This window comes from Zingiber officinale, chromosome 5A (genome assembly GCF_018446385.1).
Source record: "Zingiber officinale cultivar Zhangliang chromosome 5A, Zo_v1.1, whole genome shotgun sequence".
NCBI classification, from domain to species: Eukaryota; Viridiplantae; Streptophyta; class Magnoliopsida; order Zingiberales; family Zingiberaceae; genus Zingiber; species Zingiber officinale.
In genome coordinates, this window is record NC_055994.1 from 20,799,338 (window position 1) to 20,817,965 (window position 18,628).

An 18,628-nucleotide genomic window follows, 5' to 3' on the forward strand; every position below is an offset into this window, starting at 1 on the left:
GGATGCTTGACAGCTCCTCCACCCAGTTACCTCCCACATGATCCAGCTTAACCTTCAGACCTCGTACTATTTCTCGGTTGACTACCTCAGTCTGACCATTACTTTATGGGTATGCTACTGAAGTGAAGGTCTGCGTTATACCAAACCCCTTGCACTAAGCCTGGATTTTTTGCCCTTGAAATTGCCTTCCATTGTCTAACACCAATTTGTGAGGAATACCGAATATGCAAAGAATGTTCTTCTATAGAAATTGGATGACGGCATCTTCTGTGATCCTGGCCAGGGCCTCTGCTTCCACCCACTTAGAGAAATAATCTACCGCCACCAACAAGAAACGTCTCTGACCCGGAGCCATCGGAAATGGTCCCATAATATCCATGTCCCACTGATCAAAATGACATGAGACTATAGATGTTCTCAGTAGAGCTGTTGGTCGATGTGTTAAATTTTGATGTCTTTGGCAGGACAGGCAAGTATTTACCAACTTGTGAGCATCCCTCTGTAAAGTAGGCCAGAAATACCCGGTCAGGAGTACCCTGCGAGACAATGTCTGACCTCCTACATGACTACCACAGCATCCCAGATGTATTTCTCGCAAGGCCTGATCGGCCTCCTCCATATCCAAGCATTTGAGTAAGGGTCTAGAGAAGGACCTCTTGTAGAGCTGATCCTCGATCATGACATAGGCATGAGCTTGCTTCCTGACCAGCCGTGATTCTTCTAGGTCGGTCAGTAAGATATCCTGCCTAAGATAGTTAATCATGGGTGCCCGCCAATCAATAGTTGCTTCCCTATTATTTTGCAGATCTATCTGAGCTATAAGGAAAGTTTGTGCCATTGACCGATCCAACACCCAAGTGGTTAAGGAACTGACCATCTTTGCTAGCTCATCTACCTTCTCATTCTCCGTCCTGGGGATCTTGGTTACTATGATTTCTACAAATTCCTCTTTCATCTTCTCATAAGCTTCCCGGTATACTTGTAATTTATCACAATTTATCATAAACTTGTCAGTCACTTGCTGAGTTACTAGCTGGGAATCTGAATAAATGATTATCCGAGCTGCCCCTACGTGTCGGGCTACTTGCAGTCCTGTCAACAAAGCCTCATATTCTGCCTCATTGTTGGTGGCTCAAAAATTCAGTCGAACAGCCAATTGGAGTATATCCCCTTGGGGAGATATCAATAAGACACCGACCCCGCTTCCTTGGTGATTTTCCGATCCATCCACATAGACCTTCCAGGTTTCTTCAGAGTTGGTCTGATGAATTTCTGTTAAGAAATCTGCTAAGGCCTGCGCCTTAATAGCTGTGCGCGGCTGATATTGTATACCGTATTCCCCCAACTCCGTCGCCCACTTGATAAGCCGACCTGCAACTTCTACATTAGTCAGAGCCCTCCCCATGGTGTTATTGGTCAAAACTATGATAGGATGTGCTAAGAACAAGGTCTTAACCACCGAGCCATAAGGACCAATCTATAAACCAACTTCTCGAGGGTCATGTATCGAGACTCAGCCCCTTTTAATAGATGACTGAAGAAATATACTGGTCGTTGTACATTATCATGTTCCTTAATAAGCACAGCTCCTACGGCCTCGGGGGTGGCAAATAAGTAGACCCATAAGAGTTCCCCAACAACTGGCTTGAATAAGGATGGCAAAGCCTCCAAATACTTCTTCAGCTCCTCAAAAGCTCGGGTACAGTCTTCATCCCATTGGAATTTGGAGGCCTTCCTGAGCACTTTAAAGAAAGGAGCGGCCCGGTCTGTAGATATGGAAATGAATCTTGATAGGGATGTTATTCTGCCGACCAGCTTCTGAGTTTCCTTCAAATTCTGGGGAGGTTGCATATAACGTAACACCCGAACTTTTTCTGGATTAGCTTCTATTCCCCGCTCGGTCACCAAGTAGCCCAAGAATTTTCCTCCTTTAGCCCCAAACAGACATTTTCAAGGGGTTCAGCTTCAGCCCATATTGCCGGAGAGTCTTGCAGGTCTCTTCTACATCCCTGATCAGCTTCACAGCTAAAGGGGACTTGATGAGTATGTCATCCACATAAACCTCCACATTGCGCCCGATTTGCTCCCGGAAGATTTTGTCCATCATTCTTTGGTATGTGGCTCCTGCGTTCCTGAGACCAAAGAGCATGACAGTATAACAGAAGGTACCATCAGCCGTAATGAAGCTAACCTTTTCTTGGTCTTCCACCGCTAAAGGTATCTGATGATACCCCTGGTATGCATCCAGCATGCAGATCCTCTCGCAGCCGGCAGTGGAATCCAACATCTGATTGATCCGGGGCAGAGGATAACAATCATTGGGACTAGCTCAGTTGAGGTCTCGGAAGTCTATGCATACTCTCCACTTATTGTTGGGCTTTTTCACTAAGACCACATTAGAAAGCCAGGATGGGAACTGCACTTCTCGAACATGGCCTGAGCTGATCCACCTCAGCTCTGATTATTTTGTTCTGGTCGGCTGAGAAGTTTCTTTTCTTTTGCTTGACAGGTCGGGAATCTGGTAGTAAATGTAACTTATGCTCGGCTACTTCCTGCCTGACCCCAGCTAACTCCTCTGTAGACCAGGCGAAAACATCCTGGTTACGGATCAAACATTGGACTAACTCTTCCTTGAGAGGAGAAGGAAGGTCGCTTGCCAAGCGAGTTAGACTCTCAAGACGCTCAGCGTATAGTTGCACCTCCTCCCAGGGGATGGGCTCTTCAGCCATGGGTGAAGGCTCTTCTTGAACAGCGTGGACACCCCCATCTTGCATCCTTTGATTTTTCCGAGCCTCCACTCGAACCATATCAATATAGCATCGGCGAGAGACCCTCTGTTCTCCTTTAACTTCCCTGACTTGCTCGCCCACGGGAAATTTGATTTTCTGATGGAAGGTTGAAACAGTAGCCCTAAATTCATATAGAGCGGACCTTCCCAAAATGACATTATAAGAGGAGGGGGAGTCAACTACTATAAAAGTACTCCTCTGTGTGTGCACCAATGGCTCGGTGCCCAGGGATATGGCCAGTTTAATCTGACCCATCGGCTTCACCTCATTGCTTGTAAATCCATATAGAGACGTGGCCACAGGCTGAAGTTCAGTGGCATCGATATGCATCTCTTCGAATGCAGTTTTGAACAGAATATTGACCGAGCTCCCGGTGTCAACGAAAACCCGAGCCACTCGGCTATTGGCGATGATAGCTTTGATTATAAGGGCATCATCATGAGGCAGCTCCAGACCTTCCAGGTCTGCCGGCCCAAAGCTGATGGCAGGGCCAGAAGCCTGCTCCTGGCTGCATCCAACAGTATAAACCTCCAAGCGACGCACATGTGACTTGCGCGCTCTTCCCGAATATCCATCAGTTGACCCTCCAGAGATCATACCGATCTCTCGGACGGCGGTGTTGCCTCTATTCTCGGCTTCTCGCGCTCCTTCTGGCTCTTTCCCCCGACCAGGTTGATGAATATTGGGTCCTGCTAGGTCAGGACGGGGTTGCCCAGCCTGTCCAGCTGCGGTTCATTGTTCTTCCATCATCTTGAGCACTTGAGGGGCTAGCTCGGGCGGTGGTAAGCCTAACTCAACAGCCCGCTTGGAATCTCGAGCAAACTGGAAACAGTGGTTAGTATCATGAGTGTGAGACCGATGATAAGTGCAATACCGAGTGTTCCATGGTCCAGGTCGGGGAGCATGCACGGCTGCGACTCGGGGAGCTGGTCTGATCTCCGGCCCGGGATGGAAAGTAGGTCTGACTTCCCGAGCGCGCGGTAGAGGTTGAGGAGGTGGTTGAGGCACCCTTCTTTCCAGCTTGTTGGTAGAGGGAGGTGGTCTTTCGGCTTTCCTCCGAGCCGCCTGTGCTTCTTCTACTTTGATGTAGTAGGCAGCTTTTTCCACCATCTCATCAAAATTCCTAGCGGGATTTCTAATGAGATCCCTGAAGAATTCTCCTTCCCCTGATCCATGAGAGAATACGCTCATCAGAATCTCCGAAGTGGCGGTGGGGACATCCTGGGCCACTTGATTGAAGCGGTTGATATAACTTCTTAAGGGCTCGGTCGGCCCTTGCTTAAGAGCGAAAAGACAGTGCACTACAAGAAAAACGTCATTCAACAACACTCAAACGACAACGGTTTTATATCAAACCGTTGTCCTTTTGCCTTTTAACAACGGTTTTAACAAAAACTGTTGTCTTTTAGTAATTTTTTTGGCCTATGACAACGGTTTTTAAAAACCGTTGTCTATTTATGTTCTTTTGGGGATACGACAACGGTTTTTAAAGGGTACGACAATAGTTTTTTAAAACTGTTGTCTATGTGCGCTTTTTTGGGATTACGACAACGGTTTTTAAAAACCGTTGTCTATTAAGTGTTGTTGAATGCGATTATTTTTTCTTTCACCACTTTTTCTCCTTCGTCATTTTTCTGTCTATTAAGTGTTGTTTACGCCTTGTTTTTTTCTGTCTCTCTCCCAAAACCCTACTCTTCGCCGCCTCCTCCTCACCGCCCTCTTCGTTGCCTCCCTCCTCACCACCCTCTTCGTCGCCTCCCTCCTCACCACCCTCTTCACTGCCTTCTTCGCCACCTCCCTCCTCACCGCCCTCTTCGCCGCCTCCCTCCTCACCACGCTCTTCGCTACCTCCTTCCTCGCCGCCCTCTTCGTCGCCTCAACTTTCGGCCTCGCCACCTCCTCCTCGCGGCCTCTACTTTCAGCCATCTTCACCGCCTCCTCCTCGTCGCCTCGACTTTCAACCATCTTTGTTGCCTCCTTCTCACCAGCGCCTCCTCCTTGCCACCTCGACTTTCATCCATCTTCGCTACCTCCTCACTAGTGTCGCCTTGACTTTCTCTGCTAGTGTTTCTTTAATGCCTCCTCCTCACCATTTACTAAAGAAGACGCCTACACTGATGTGGTAATTCTTTCTTTTTCTTTGTCAGTAGGTCTGAGTTTAGGTATGAAATGAATGTCTAATGGGCAGCTTAGACAACTATTAGTGCAAAACTTCTTAATGATTTGTTGACTCAAGTGTGCGGATTTTTTTTTTCTTCCGTGATTAAACATAAGATTGTTTCCATCTCACATGTTAATAACTTAATTTCTATTCTGATCTTTTTTCTTTGGTTTTGACCCTTTTTGCAAGGTTTTAGTGATGTTCAAATTTCCACACTGAAGTAAAATGAAGCATTGACAAGAGAGAGGGAAAGGGAGATTATACAGGTAACATATTTTGAAACATTTGGATTGCCTGGGTCAGTAAATCCATCTTATTCATTTGTGGGTTGGTGTTATGAGGTTCAATGGCTATGCGTATTAGTATCATCTAAATGTTTCAGGACTTTATGGATAATTTTTGTTAAAGGTTGTAGAATCAGTGAAGGAACTTGTTCAAATCATGATAGATCTCTCAGTCCTTGTCATAGATCAAGTAAGTTTTTCTTTTGATACTTAGTGACCTGGAGTTTATGTGGATACCATGCATCATGTTATGATACATGTGATATTAATAGGGAACCATGTTTGATGGATTGATTACAATGTACATAATGTTGCAAGTTCAGTGGAAGATGGCTTTAAACAGTTAGAGAAGGTTCTCTCTCTTATTGCTTCTTTTTTTTTGTCTTATGCTTTGTCCTTTGTCATTTTTTAATTGCCTAGATATCTAAAAGATGTGAGTTGGTTATGTTAGTCATAGAAAATATTTAAAAATGACCTCTTTTTTGCTGGTTATTTGTGATTATGAAGTAAATTTTGGTTGATGTCATAAAAGGAATTTGTTTGATGCATATGAGCCAAATGGAGATGAATAGATAGTGACCCTTTCACTTAAAATGGTTATGGAACATATACCTTGGTTGGTTCATGCTCTATGCTTTTTATCATGAGCAAATATTTGCTCGTGCATCTCTTTTTATTGTTTTACTCATTTTCACATTCTTGAATCTTGAATTTATATTACACGTTTATAAGTTTTATCAGTTGCCTAACTCTTATGAATTGTCATTTTATTAGTGTTCTTTTTCTCCAAACAATGATGTCTTTTTGGAAGTAATGGCATTATTGTGCATCAGTATTATCTTATACTAGAGAAAACAATTTTTTGATGTCACCAGTCAGAACAAAAACAAAGATTTCAGTGTATTGTTTGCTTTACTCACCAGCCTATTAGAAAATCGAGTGCTCTATTAACTGCTGCTATATCATCTAGTAATCTTGTAGCTGGCTTAAACCAGATCCCTAGTAAGGTAATTCCAATATATCCCCCTTGATTTGGCTTTTGCACAAGAACAACACTCTATTTTAGATAACACCCTGAATAACATTTAGATCATTCAATTAAAAGAGAAACTAATGTTGAAACCTAATATTTCTTTCTGTATAGGGAGACTGTTGATGCATGGGAAAGCAAAAGGTTATGACCAGCTACATATGGTTCAACAGATGAATTCCCTTTGCTGCAATTGAGGCCAAGGGAAGAGGCTAAGGAGGAAGAGCAGTGATTTGGTGGAAATATTCCCAGATCATGGCCAAGGATGGGTTCAATGTTTGGCTCATTGATAGTGATCCAGTATTTCACTCTATCCCCAAACTTTCTAAAGCACACATCAGCATAAGCAGTGAAGTCCTCTCTGCATCACAATGGACACTATCTTAGACATTATTCGAGGAGATGCAAATGAAAGGGTTGTAGTAGAAATGTACACAATCTTTGGGCTCAAGAGTCCAGAATATTCATCTTCTAAAGATTGGGGGAGGTCAAAGTGAAGAAGAGTGACATGAGGTTCAATTCCTGCCGGCCAAACACAGTTTGGTAAAATTGTGACTGAAAATTGTTAAGGTATGACCACTATTCTAATTGTACCATATTTCTTGAGTTCATTGATCAAGTTATTATAATACTACACCCCTTCTGGATTAACTGGCCTCTACCATCTGCAACATGGCACCAATTAGAATCATGTAATGCTTAAACTATTTGGTCAGGAAAATAAATTATTGCAAGGTGAATGCCAACTAGGAATGACTCTGCTCCAGGAGATAGAGAATCTGTAGGCATCCAGGCCCATGTCATGCATCAACTTCACATCTTCCTGCCAATAAGAAAAACCAAAATTTTATATGCCTACAGTTCACAGGATTGCATAATTGCCTAAAAAACTCATGATCGACCTTGTACTTGTGATACTGATCAGCTGCTATGTCTCCAGCTCTTTTGTCCTCTGTTCTCCCTGAGATTCTGAAGACATTTTAGAGTTTGCAGTCACTAAATTAGTGCTTTTTTCTGTTCTCTGCTAATAATGTTTGCATGATTTATAATAGAAGCTTTGTATGCAGTGACATAGAATGAAAATTCTGCTTAATAAGAAATTTAAGAGCCACTATATTGTTTCAAGAGGTTACCATTTATGTTACATAGATAACGCTTTTTGCACTTCTATTAGATGACTATATCAAATGGTTTTTATGGTTATGTAACATTTATGCAGTGCAATTAGAATCACACGTACAGTTTAGTTGCTAATTTGTAATATATATCTTTATTCGAATAGGTGTCCTCAAGAGTATTGGGAAGAATGCTGACAAGCTAAAAAAATGAAGAGACTTTAACAAATTAAGGAGCACTAGGAGCTGCAATCCCTCCTCTTCACCGACATCTAAGTAGAAAATCTTGTGTTATATTGTTCTACCTTTGTTTTAATAGTGTTATCATTTTGTTGATTGCTTATAAAATTTTGTTGGTTGCTTATGAAATTTCTTCATAATGTTATAGATATTATTTTTGAATGTTAGAAAATTGTATATTAAATTTTATTTTGAAATTTAGTATTTTGAATGATTTATAATATTGGAAAATTGTGTATTAATTTTTTTTATTTTTTTTCTAAAAAAGACAACGATTTTTCACCGTTGTCGTAGATAGTTTAAAACTGTTGTTGAAGACCCTGTTATTAAAGGTAGACGCTCAAAGACAACGGTGAAAAATTGTTGTCTTTGAAGGAAAAGACAACAGTTTTTCACTGTTGTAAAAATGTTGTCTTTGCCTTCAAAGATAACGGTTAAAAACTGTTGTCTTTGGGCACCCCTTTTAACAACACGGCCTTTAACAACAGTTCAAAATGGGCTACGACAACGGTGAAAAATCGTTGTTGTTAGGCTTTTTTCTTGTAGTGGTGATCCGTCTTCTGATATTTCTTACTGCTAGCAAAGAGACGCAAGAAGGCCGTCTTGAAGTCCAAGAAACAGGTGATGGACCCTTAACGTAGCCCATCAAACCACTTTAACGCCGAGCCAGCTAAAGTGTTCAAGAAAACTCGACATTTGACAGCATCACTGTATTGGTGCAGCAGAGCTGCATTTTTAAACTTGCGTAAATGCTCTTCTGGGTCTTTTCTCCCGTCATACTCTCCAATCGACGGGGCCCTATAGCCCTTGGGCAATCTTTCATTTAAAATCCTGGCCGAGAAGGGTACTCTCTCATCCAGGTCTTCTAGGAACACTTCCGGTATGATGAGAGCCTTCCCTTTCTTCGAATCTCTGGGCAAGGAACTTTCAGCCATGGAGACTTGCGGCTGTTCTTTCTTAAGGTTGTGGCCCTGGGGCTCTGGCTGATAATACCCCACGCCTGGCTCACGATAAGGAACCTGAGGAAATGCCTCAGGCTGTTTTCTCTTAGAGCCCCGATCTGAGACAGGGAGGGGCTCCTTGGAAGCTTCAGCAAGAGCTTGTCGCAGTCGCGAGACAGTCGCTTGCTTTTCAGAGGCTGCTCGCCTCTTGGCCTCCTTGAAGAGCTCATATTCTCCGGCGGTCATGGTGACGTTGATATGGCCAGACTCCTCCATCTTCACGTTCCAGAATAGGCTGTTGTGTTTCCACAGACGGCGCCAAATTTGATCCCGTCCGGAAGCTGAGTCGGATGAAGGCGGGCCTCGATGTACTGGAAGTTGACGGAAAGTCGTTGCGGCGTCGGATCTATCTGGCACCCTCTGGAAAGGTTCGTACGGGCAGCTGACGAAGGAAGGTGGTCAGGACGATGACACTGCGGCTCTGCACACACTCAGACGAGCCCACGAGTTGTTAGAGACCAGAAACCAGGAAAAAAGTCCCCGGGTCAGGCCCTCCGACGCTCAGGTCAAGTACTTTTTCCTCAGAAAACACAGAGAAAGGACGAAAAGTAAGGCTGGTGAGAAATGACGAGTGAGCATACCTGCATAAGGGACAAAACATCCCTTTTTATACTGCAACGGATGTTTCTGGGACCTGACGAGTGTCAGGGAATATCGACTGTCAGGCTTTGTCTAGCGGTGATTAACACGTGGCTCTCCCTAATTGGCCGGCGGCAAAACCAAAGGCGTAGTGAGCCCCGATTGTTAGCATATTCCCTGACATATTGATTATTCTCTGATATTCTCTGACAAGCGGTTACGATTCCTTGGCTTGTTTGTCCTTTAGTGCCTGGACGTCGAGTCTGTATTTCGAGATCTGTACCCCGACTTGCTTCTATATGCTGTTATCCGTGATTCGTATGTCCCGATCTGTGCGTTAGGCTTGTATCCTGACCTGCCTTTGTCAGCTGTTATCCATGGCCTATACGTTCCGACCTATATGCTAGAGTTGTGTCTCGACCTGCTTCTGTCTACTATTATCCATGACTTATACGTTAGAGCTGTGTCCCGACCTGCTTCTGTTTACTGTTATCCATGGCTTGTACGTCTCGACCTGTACGCCAGGTCTGTATCCCGACCTACTTCTGTTTACTGTTATCCATGGTTTATACGTCCCGACCTGTACGCCAGGTTTGTTTCCCGACCTGCGTTCTCCTACTGTTATCCATGGCTTGCACGTCCCGACCTATACGTCAGGTATGTTTCCCTACCTGTGTTCTCCTACTATTATCCATGGCTTGTACATCTCGACCTGTATGTCAGGTATGTTTCCCGACCTGCGTTCTCCTACTATTATCCATGGCTTGTACGTCTCGACCTGTACGCCAGGTCTGTATCCCGATCTGCTTCTGTTTACTGTTATCCATGGCTTGTACATCCCGACCTGTACGCCAGGTGTCACGCCCCAGAGGAGTACCCGTCCGAAGAAATTTCGGCAGCATCTCCCCTGTACGGCGGACAATCTGAAACTTTCTACATATCTCCATACCTCAGCCACATGCGGCTGGAATAATAACAATAAATATAACACAACCACACAAACATCCATGCAGTTATATATAATCAAACAAAGCAGTAATACTCTGACTCGAAAACCACCCTACTCAACTACACTCGTAAAACTCAAATCCGACGAAACTCACCTCTTATGCTGACCCGGCAGGCATGTAGTAGAATAAGACCAAATAAAATCCATCGACATCACAATAATAAATACAACGTCCAAGTATCAAACAAATCAAGTCTAAACATAGACAAACGAGAAGAAAACTCAAAAGTCAATCAATCCTCGAGGTCTGCAGGGGATCTAGCACTACGTGCAGTGGGGACTAGCGACTGGAACTCCCTCCTGACAGCATCAACCTGAAAATAACAGCAATGGAGGCGGGGTGAGTCCAACACTCAGCAGGTATAATTGATATGCAAAGTAAAGAAATAACACCTAGCACTAATCATGCGTACAGTCTCCTGATAAAAATAAGGATAAATGCAAAATGAAGTAGACAGGAGAGAATCTGTACTAACCAGGACCCGGTATAAGGACAAACAATCCGAAAGGTATAGAAGACCTGTATGCATGTCAAACATAGGTATCCAAACAATATGCAGCATATAAATGCAGCAAGCACAAACACAAGCAATACATACATCATGCATATGATGCCAATGTCATGGTCACCCCTGACGCTAGTCAGCCAACTCACAACAAAAGTGGGACCAAGTGGGTAGGGCTGTGACAACCGTGCACTCAGCAACACTACTCCTGATGAGTGATCAAGTGGACGGGATGCTGTCGGAGTACATACGTACTCCTACCCCAAATCATAAATGGGGGAGCGTAATGCTCTCATCTCCCGGTACACTATGACGGGGAGGAATCTCTAACGTGCTACACGCTGCGTCACACTACCCATGAGCGGATCAACGGAGCACCGGAAGAGTCAAACTGACGTGCTACCACGCTGTGTCACGCTACCCATGAGTGTCACAACGGAGCACCGAACAGTGATGAAAACTGGCAAAGTGCTCGACAATAATGGAGCAATCTCTCACACAGCATGCAATCATGCGAATGGTGCATGTCACTAAGCAAGGTAATATGCTAAATCAACCTCTGGACATATAACAATGGACACCATAGTGAATAGATCAAAACAAGATATACTGATCAATAAGGTATCAAACCTAGGTCCTGAACATGTGAAACATGGTTATATCACTACCCATGAGCATGATAGATCGGGTACAAGATCAATACGAGATGCAAACAAACAATCAATCAAACAGGTAACATGTATTGGGCAGTGATTAACCGAAACAAATAGGAAACACAATTAATGCAACATATTATTTTCATTACTAAGCATATCAAAGACAATAAGTCAAAAGTACCCGCCTCCGATAAAAGAAAGGTCCAATACCGACTCCGAGATACTCGTCTCGCGTCAAAGTCCTACGGTATCAAACAAAATGTCTATTTTAGCTAATTCTATAATATAAAAATTAGCCAAACTAATTTCTAATCCCACTAATCAATTAGGGTTAATTTCATTAACCCTAATTACACAATTAAATAAATTCTAAACCTAAGTTAGCAATTATTGCTAACTCAACTAGCAATCATCTACAACGAAAAATCAAATTCCTCCATAATACCTCAACCACCGTTGCTGTTGCTGCTGAAGCAAGGGATACTGGATTGGGGTTGCTGCTGGAAGTCTTGAACAAACCAGAGCACACTTTACAAGTCGGACACTTCGCTCTAAGATCACCACTCTGCTGGAAAGAAGAGAGTGGCACCGGCAGTGGTGCACTAGGGCACAGCAGCAACACAGGGGGGAGAAATCCACCGACTAGTCCAAGCAAGGTCAAGCACTGAGATCACTAACACAGATCAAGCCATAACCCAAATTCCACACCACACAATACTACTCAAATTTCACCAGTTAGGGCATAACACTCACCTCCCGGATCACTGCTAGGGCACTGGGAGGCATGACCACAGTGAAGAAGAAGGTGTGGAGGCAGTGGCACGCAGAAGCAGTGGCGCACAGATGAAGAAGTCGGCGTCGGCACTGTGCAGATGTGCAGCGGTTGTGAACACAGGGAGGAGAGTCGGCTCTCAGCGGTGTGCGGCGATGGAGAGGCCGGACACAGAGAAGAATCGGCGCGTTGCTGTGAACCCAAACCTCTAGGGCACGCGAGTTCGGCGGCTGGCGACAAGAACTCAGGCTGCCGACGGTGGAAGGGATTTGGCTAGGGCAGAAGGGAGGCCGAGAGCAAGGGTGTCCGGCGATGGCTCGTCGGACCAGAGGAGGGATCGAGAGAAGGGCGTCGGCGGCGTTGTACAGTAGCGTTTGCCGTCGCTGGCAGCAGTGGGAAGAGGAGTTCGGCTCTGGAGAAAGAAGAAAAGGAGGTGGCCGAAGGGTTTAAAGCTTCGGCGAGGAAGAAACCGCCGGGCCGGCGGTTAGGGCTCGGCGTCGGGAAGAAGAAGGGAAGAGGGCAGCGAGTTTTTAGCGAGGAAGAGAAATAAGGAAAAGAAATAAGAATAAGTAAAAAGGAATTATAAAAGAAACAATTCCTCGCTTAATTGGGTAGCCTAAATAGGCTTTTCTCCGGGCCCCATTTTCATCCCCGTTAACTCGTCCATACGAGCTCCGAAAAATGTCCAAAAATTTCAAAAATTTCCCTTATTCATATTCGCCTATTTCCGGCATTTTACACCAGGTTTGTTTCCCGACCTGCGTTCTCCTACTGTTATCCATGGCTTGCACGTCCCGACCTGTACGCCAGGTCTATTTCCCTACCTGCATTCTCCTACTGTTATCCATGGCTTGTACGTCCTGACCTGTACGCCAGGTCTGTTTCCCGACCTGCGTTCTCCTACTGTTATCCATGACTTGTACGTCCCGACTTGTACGCCCAGTTTGTTCTGCGCCAAGGGCCTTCTTTCCTTTACTTTTACTTGGCTTGTGGGCTCAGTCCTCAACTGTACCTAGCCCATGGGCCCTGTCCTTGACCGCTATTAGGGTTGGTACTTGTCCGACTTATAATCCTATCCTTTGACCACCCCATCAGCTGAAACTTGGACCCTGGCCATGTAAGCTTGACTTCTGACCAGTCACGTAAGCTTGACTTCTGACCTCCATGTAAGCTTGACTTCTGACCAGCCATGGAGGCTTGACTTCTGACCATCCTGTGGTCTTGACTCCTAACCACATCATCTTACTGACCCCGCAAACATGTGTTGTATCACGGTAGAAGATCAAGAGGTCGTTGCATACAAAGAAAGGTATAACTAGTAATTATTTTCCGCATTATACTAGTTTTTCTTTGTATAAATTCCAAACGCAAGAGACATATGATTCTAGATTTTCAGATTAGATATTCGAGTTTGTGTTTTTTTGTTGTTTTTTGAATTTGTGATTCGATTATTTTTTTGGTTAAACCTAATGTTATTTTAGGAAATTAAATATTGAATTTCTTTAAAAGGCTTTGTCGAGACAGTGGTGGATGATCTCATACCCAAGAAGGCCTAGTGCCTCGCCATGTTTGACCTAGGAGCCAATTTTAGAAATAAATATTTAATCAACTTTATAACATAGGTCGGATTTGGATCAATAGTGTTAAGTTCTGCTTGCGATCTAAGTCTAAACCATTAAGAACAGATAAGTTAAATTTGGAATCAATAATGTTAAGTTTCGTTTGCGATTCCTAATTTAATTTCTAAAGAACACAATAGATTGTTTAGGAAAGGTTCGACACTTGTACAAAATTTTTGTACAGTGGAATCAGTACGATCTTCCTAGGACCAACCAACACTTAAGGTGGATAAGAAGTTGGGTTTAGGTGAGTATAAGACTTTATAAATAAGAGGCTACAATAGGGACCAAGAGGAGGAATTAGTTTTGGTCTCCCGATGAACTTGAGATTCCCGTGTTCGCCCCGAACACCCAACTCGAGTTCATCAATAATATCTCATTCCACTAAAGAGTTATTATTGCACTACTGCACCAATCCCATATTACTATATGGACTCCTTCTTATCATGAGTGTGTTAGTCTCCCTGTGTTTAAGATATTGAATGCCCACTAATTAAAAGAGTTACTGACAACTCACTTAATTAATATCTAGCTCCAAGAGTAGTACCACTTAACCTTATCATCATGTCGGACTAAGTCGACCTGTAGGGTTTACATGACAATCCTTATGAGCTCCTCAAGGGGACATCATTGTTAGTTAGAGCCCTAGAGCCAATCATGTGATGATTGTTGTATGGACTCGTTGTATCATATTCCTATATATTTATATAAAGGTATTTTTTTATGGTTATTATACTTACTTGTATTGGTGCCAAATAATTAAGTATAATATCATCCTTGAGTAGAAGGTTCTGATCTATATTAATCGATTGGATGAATCGATAGTGAGATGATATAGAGAACACTGCTCTTAATCATTCATAGTCAAGTATTAACATTCAAGGACAATGTTAATGCAACGAGACTAGCATGTAGGTCAACTCAATGACTTGATCTCACAAGTCATGGATATAGAGATATCAAGTTGACACATGGGTATGCATTGGAGAATGTATACTGAATGACCCACCATGAGAAAGTATCATGGATCGTTATATGAGTGTCATATACTTTCTCATGTGGCTATTAGTATGACTATCAGTCCTTGGACCGGAAGTCACCATGGTTCCCTACATAAGGAGTTGCATACTTTGGCTTCGTCAAACGTCACCCGTAATTGGGTGGACTATAAAGGCAATTACTGGGTATGTAACAAATTATGCGAAGGGATGTGAGTGATGTAGATGAGATCTATCCCTCCTATATGATGGGAGTGACATCATTATTCTTGATAGAGTGAGACCACTAAGTACATAGTCATGCCCAAATGAGTCAATATGAGATATTGAGCTCATTTGATTATAGTGAGTCTACTTGGAGTTCAAGATATAGATTGATTAGAGGATGACACAGTCTATGCCTCAATTGATCAATCTAGATGTCATGGATAGAAGGACATTGTCACATATTATGAGAGTCACAATTAGTAGTCACAAAGGTGATGTTGGATCTCAACATTCTTGTAACTTGGGTAGTAATGATGTGTTGCTAGATACCGCTCATTACTTATGCTTCTAAATGAGTTTAGGAGCATTGGCAACGTTACAAGAACCTATATTGTCACACACAAAGGGCAATTAGATGGAGATTAGGTTCATATGATGGACCAAGAGGATTAGGTTCATGTGATGAACCAAATTGGATTAAGAGTAATCCAAATTAGACTAATTGAGTTGGACTCAATTTGATTCATGTGTTGAATGAGTCATTATGACTCATTGAATCAATTTAATTTAATGAATAGAGACTCATTAAATCAAATTGACTTGAATCAATGGTTAGATTTGATCAACCATGAGGAATTTAAGTTAAGTTTGACTTGACATGAGAGGGAAGATGAAGGGTCAAGTTTGACTTGACCTTGACTTGACCAAAGCCACCTCATTTGTGAGTTGGCATAAGGTCGGCCAATGATGATGTGCCACATCATCAAGGCCACTTCATGGTGTGCCACCTCATGAGGAAAACCAAGAGCCATGACTCTTGGTATTCCATGGAGGTTTAAAACCTCTCCTTTAGTGGTCGGCCACATTTAGAGGTGTGCGAGTTACTTTTGTGTGCTCATTGAAGTCATCTTCCTCTTCCCCTCTTCTCTCCACCTCTTCCTCCATTGCCGAGACTCCTTGGGGTGCTAGCACACTCTAAGGTTTTCTCTCCATCTCTTGTTTGTGTGGATACTTCTAGAGGTGTGTACACTTGAACACACTTGAGATCCGACGGACCTTGGACAAGAAGGATTTGCGAAGGGCTTCGCTTCAAAGGTATACTTCCTTTTTCATGTAGATCTAAGGTAGATCTAGGATAACAAACATGTACATGAAATTTTTGTCTTCGCACAGATCCAGTGGCTAAGAACTTCGAGGTTTCCGTAAAGCAAAAAGCAGTTTTTTCGGCTCGAAAGTTCCAACAATCATCAACCTAGATTACTAGGACACAATTTCATTCTATAATCAACAACACACCATATAAATAATATCATTTCCTAACTTATCGGGCCTATTAATTTAACGAGTTAAATCTCACCCTTTGATAAATTAAAGAAATAAGTATTAAGTATATGTGCTTGTTATTATATCATGATTAAGAGTACACACTTCCATAATAACAGAGGTATTGTTCTTTTATATAGTCAATATAAAAAGAAACTACCTCAAATGGTCCTACTCAATACAATCAGAGCGTACTAGTGTAATTTTATAATCAAGATAAACAAATACCAAATTACACTACGACTATTCCAATGGTTTGTTCCTATCTATCTTAGTTACGAGCTACTATTTATAATTTATAAGGAACTGATAACATGATCTTCTGTGTGTGACACCACACACCATGTTGTCTACAATATAAATTAATTGAACAACTACACTTAGCATATAAATGTAGACATTTGACCAATGTGATTCTTTATTTCAAAGTAAATGTTTACAAAAAGCTAGGCTTTTAGTATACACTCTAACACATATATCGGAAGTAAGATCATCTGGAGGTGATTGGATATTCAGACTCTGATTTTGCTGGATACTTGGATAATAGGAGGTCCACTTCAAATTATATTTTCATGCTGGCTAGAGGAGCTATATCTAGGAAGACTATCAAGCAGATGTTAATAGCTACTTCTACTATATAGGTAGAGTTGATAGCATGCTATGAAGCATCCAATCATGGAATTTGACCGCGAAACTTCATGACAATGTTGTAGATCATTGATGGCTTTGACAGGCCACTGAGGATCTATTGTTGTAATAAAGTCATAGAACTTTATGCCAAGAACAATTGTAGTTTTTCGAAATCCAAGCACATCGACATCAAATTTCTAGCGGTTAAAGAAAGAGTTCAGAGTTGTCATATTATGGTAGAGCACATTTGCACAGATTCCATATTGACATATCCACTCACCAAAGGCTTGGTGCCTAAGGTCTTTTATGTGCATATTGTGGGTATGAGAGTCCTTCTTATAGAAGAAGAACTCATTTAGTAGATGTTTATATTTATTACTCTATATTTGATAATAAAAATAAATATTTTGTTTTGATTATTGTACGTACTAAAGTTCAAAACATTCATGGGATTTTATTTGTTTGTTAAACACTCTGAAATATAATATCATGATTTACTGCTATTGTTTAGCATTTGGTACTTGTAAATATAATATAGATTCCATTTAGCAATTATAAGGTTTAGATCGTGATTTGTTATTGTAATTTAGCATACAATATTTGCAAATATGATCAGACCCTTTTGGGTCACTTAAGACCAGTTGAAAATTGGCATGTATTGATCACATTTCATATAATTTCCACTCTACACATCCACATCTTAATCAATGTCAATAATGACATTGGTATTATGATTACTATTGAGGCTTGTTACGATCATACATAATAATTATGACCTCTTTAGTCATATACCAATGAACTTAATAGACCAGCTTGTTTACAGGGGCATCTTGTACCCATAAAGTATGATATCAACTAAAATTACATTTGTGTTTATAATCACATATAACCCAAGTGGGAGATTGTTGGATTTAATATCCCTTAAGGTGGGCTCACATGTAATTTAAGAGACTTTTGATACCGAAATATGTTAAGTGATCTAACTTAAGGTTATTGAGTTTCGGGTTATTGGATATGAGTTTAATGTGTAGAATCCTTTAGCCTAATCCATTATTATCCATTGGCTAATAACGGATTGAATTCCAATATAAAGGAGAAGTCCCTAAGGGTTTAGGCATCATCTTGACCTAGTTTCTTATTCCTCATTGACAAGAAGCTTTATGACGCCATCATCCCCTAAGCCTCTTGGAAGATTCTCTCCACTTGCTTCCGCTTCTTCTTCCTCAAGATATTCTAGACTGTTGGTTGCTACTCGGAAAGCCTAACGGTTCCACTGTACAAAAATTTTATATAAAGGTCTAAACATTTTCCTAGCTACCATGTGTTCTTTTAAATTAAACTTGGATCGCCTACGGAACTTAACACGTTTGATCCTAAGTTTAACTTATTTGTTCTTTTAGGTTTAGACTTGGATCTCTTGCGAAACTTAACACGTTCGATCCAAATCACCTAGGTCACGAAGACAATTAAATATCTATTTCCAAAATTGGCTTCCAGTACTACATAGCGAGGCACTTGGCCTTCTTGGATATGAGAGCAACCACCACCGACTAGACAAAGCCTTTTAAGGAAATTAAATATTTAACCTTCCCATAGTAACCCTAGGTTAACCGCTAAGAACAATCAAATCACAAGGAAAAGAAAAAACAAAAGAACACAACTTCGAAAACTAATTCGAAAAACTAGAATCGCATGCCTCTTGTATTTGG

At 42.0% G+C, this 18,628-nt stretch overlaps 1 long non-coding RNA gene across 1 annotated transcript; it reads right to left on the bottom strand.

Annotated features, from left to right (window-relative positions):
- Nucleotides 1-6,588: 6,588 nt before the first annotated feature.
- LOC121982673 lies at nucleotides 6,589-7,227 on the bottom strand. The gene is made up of 5 exons (XR_006112183.1): nucleotides 7,167-7,227; nucleotides 7,012-7,087; nucleotides 6,859-6,929; nucleotides 6,699-6,786; nucleotides 6,589-6,625 (listed from the first exon to the last, which is right to left on the bottom strand). It is a non-coding gene; the product is annotated as an uncharacterized LOC121982673 (long non-coding RNA).
- Between the last annotated feature and the right edge of the window lie 11,401 nt (nucleotides 7,228-18,628).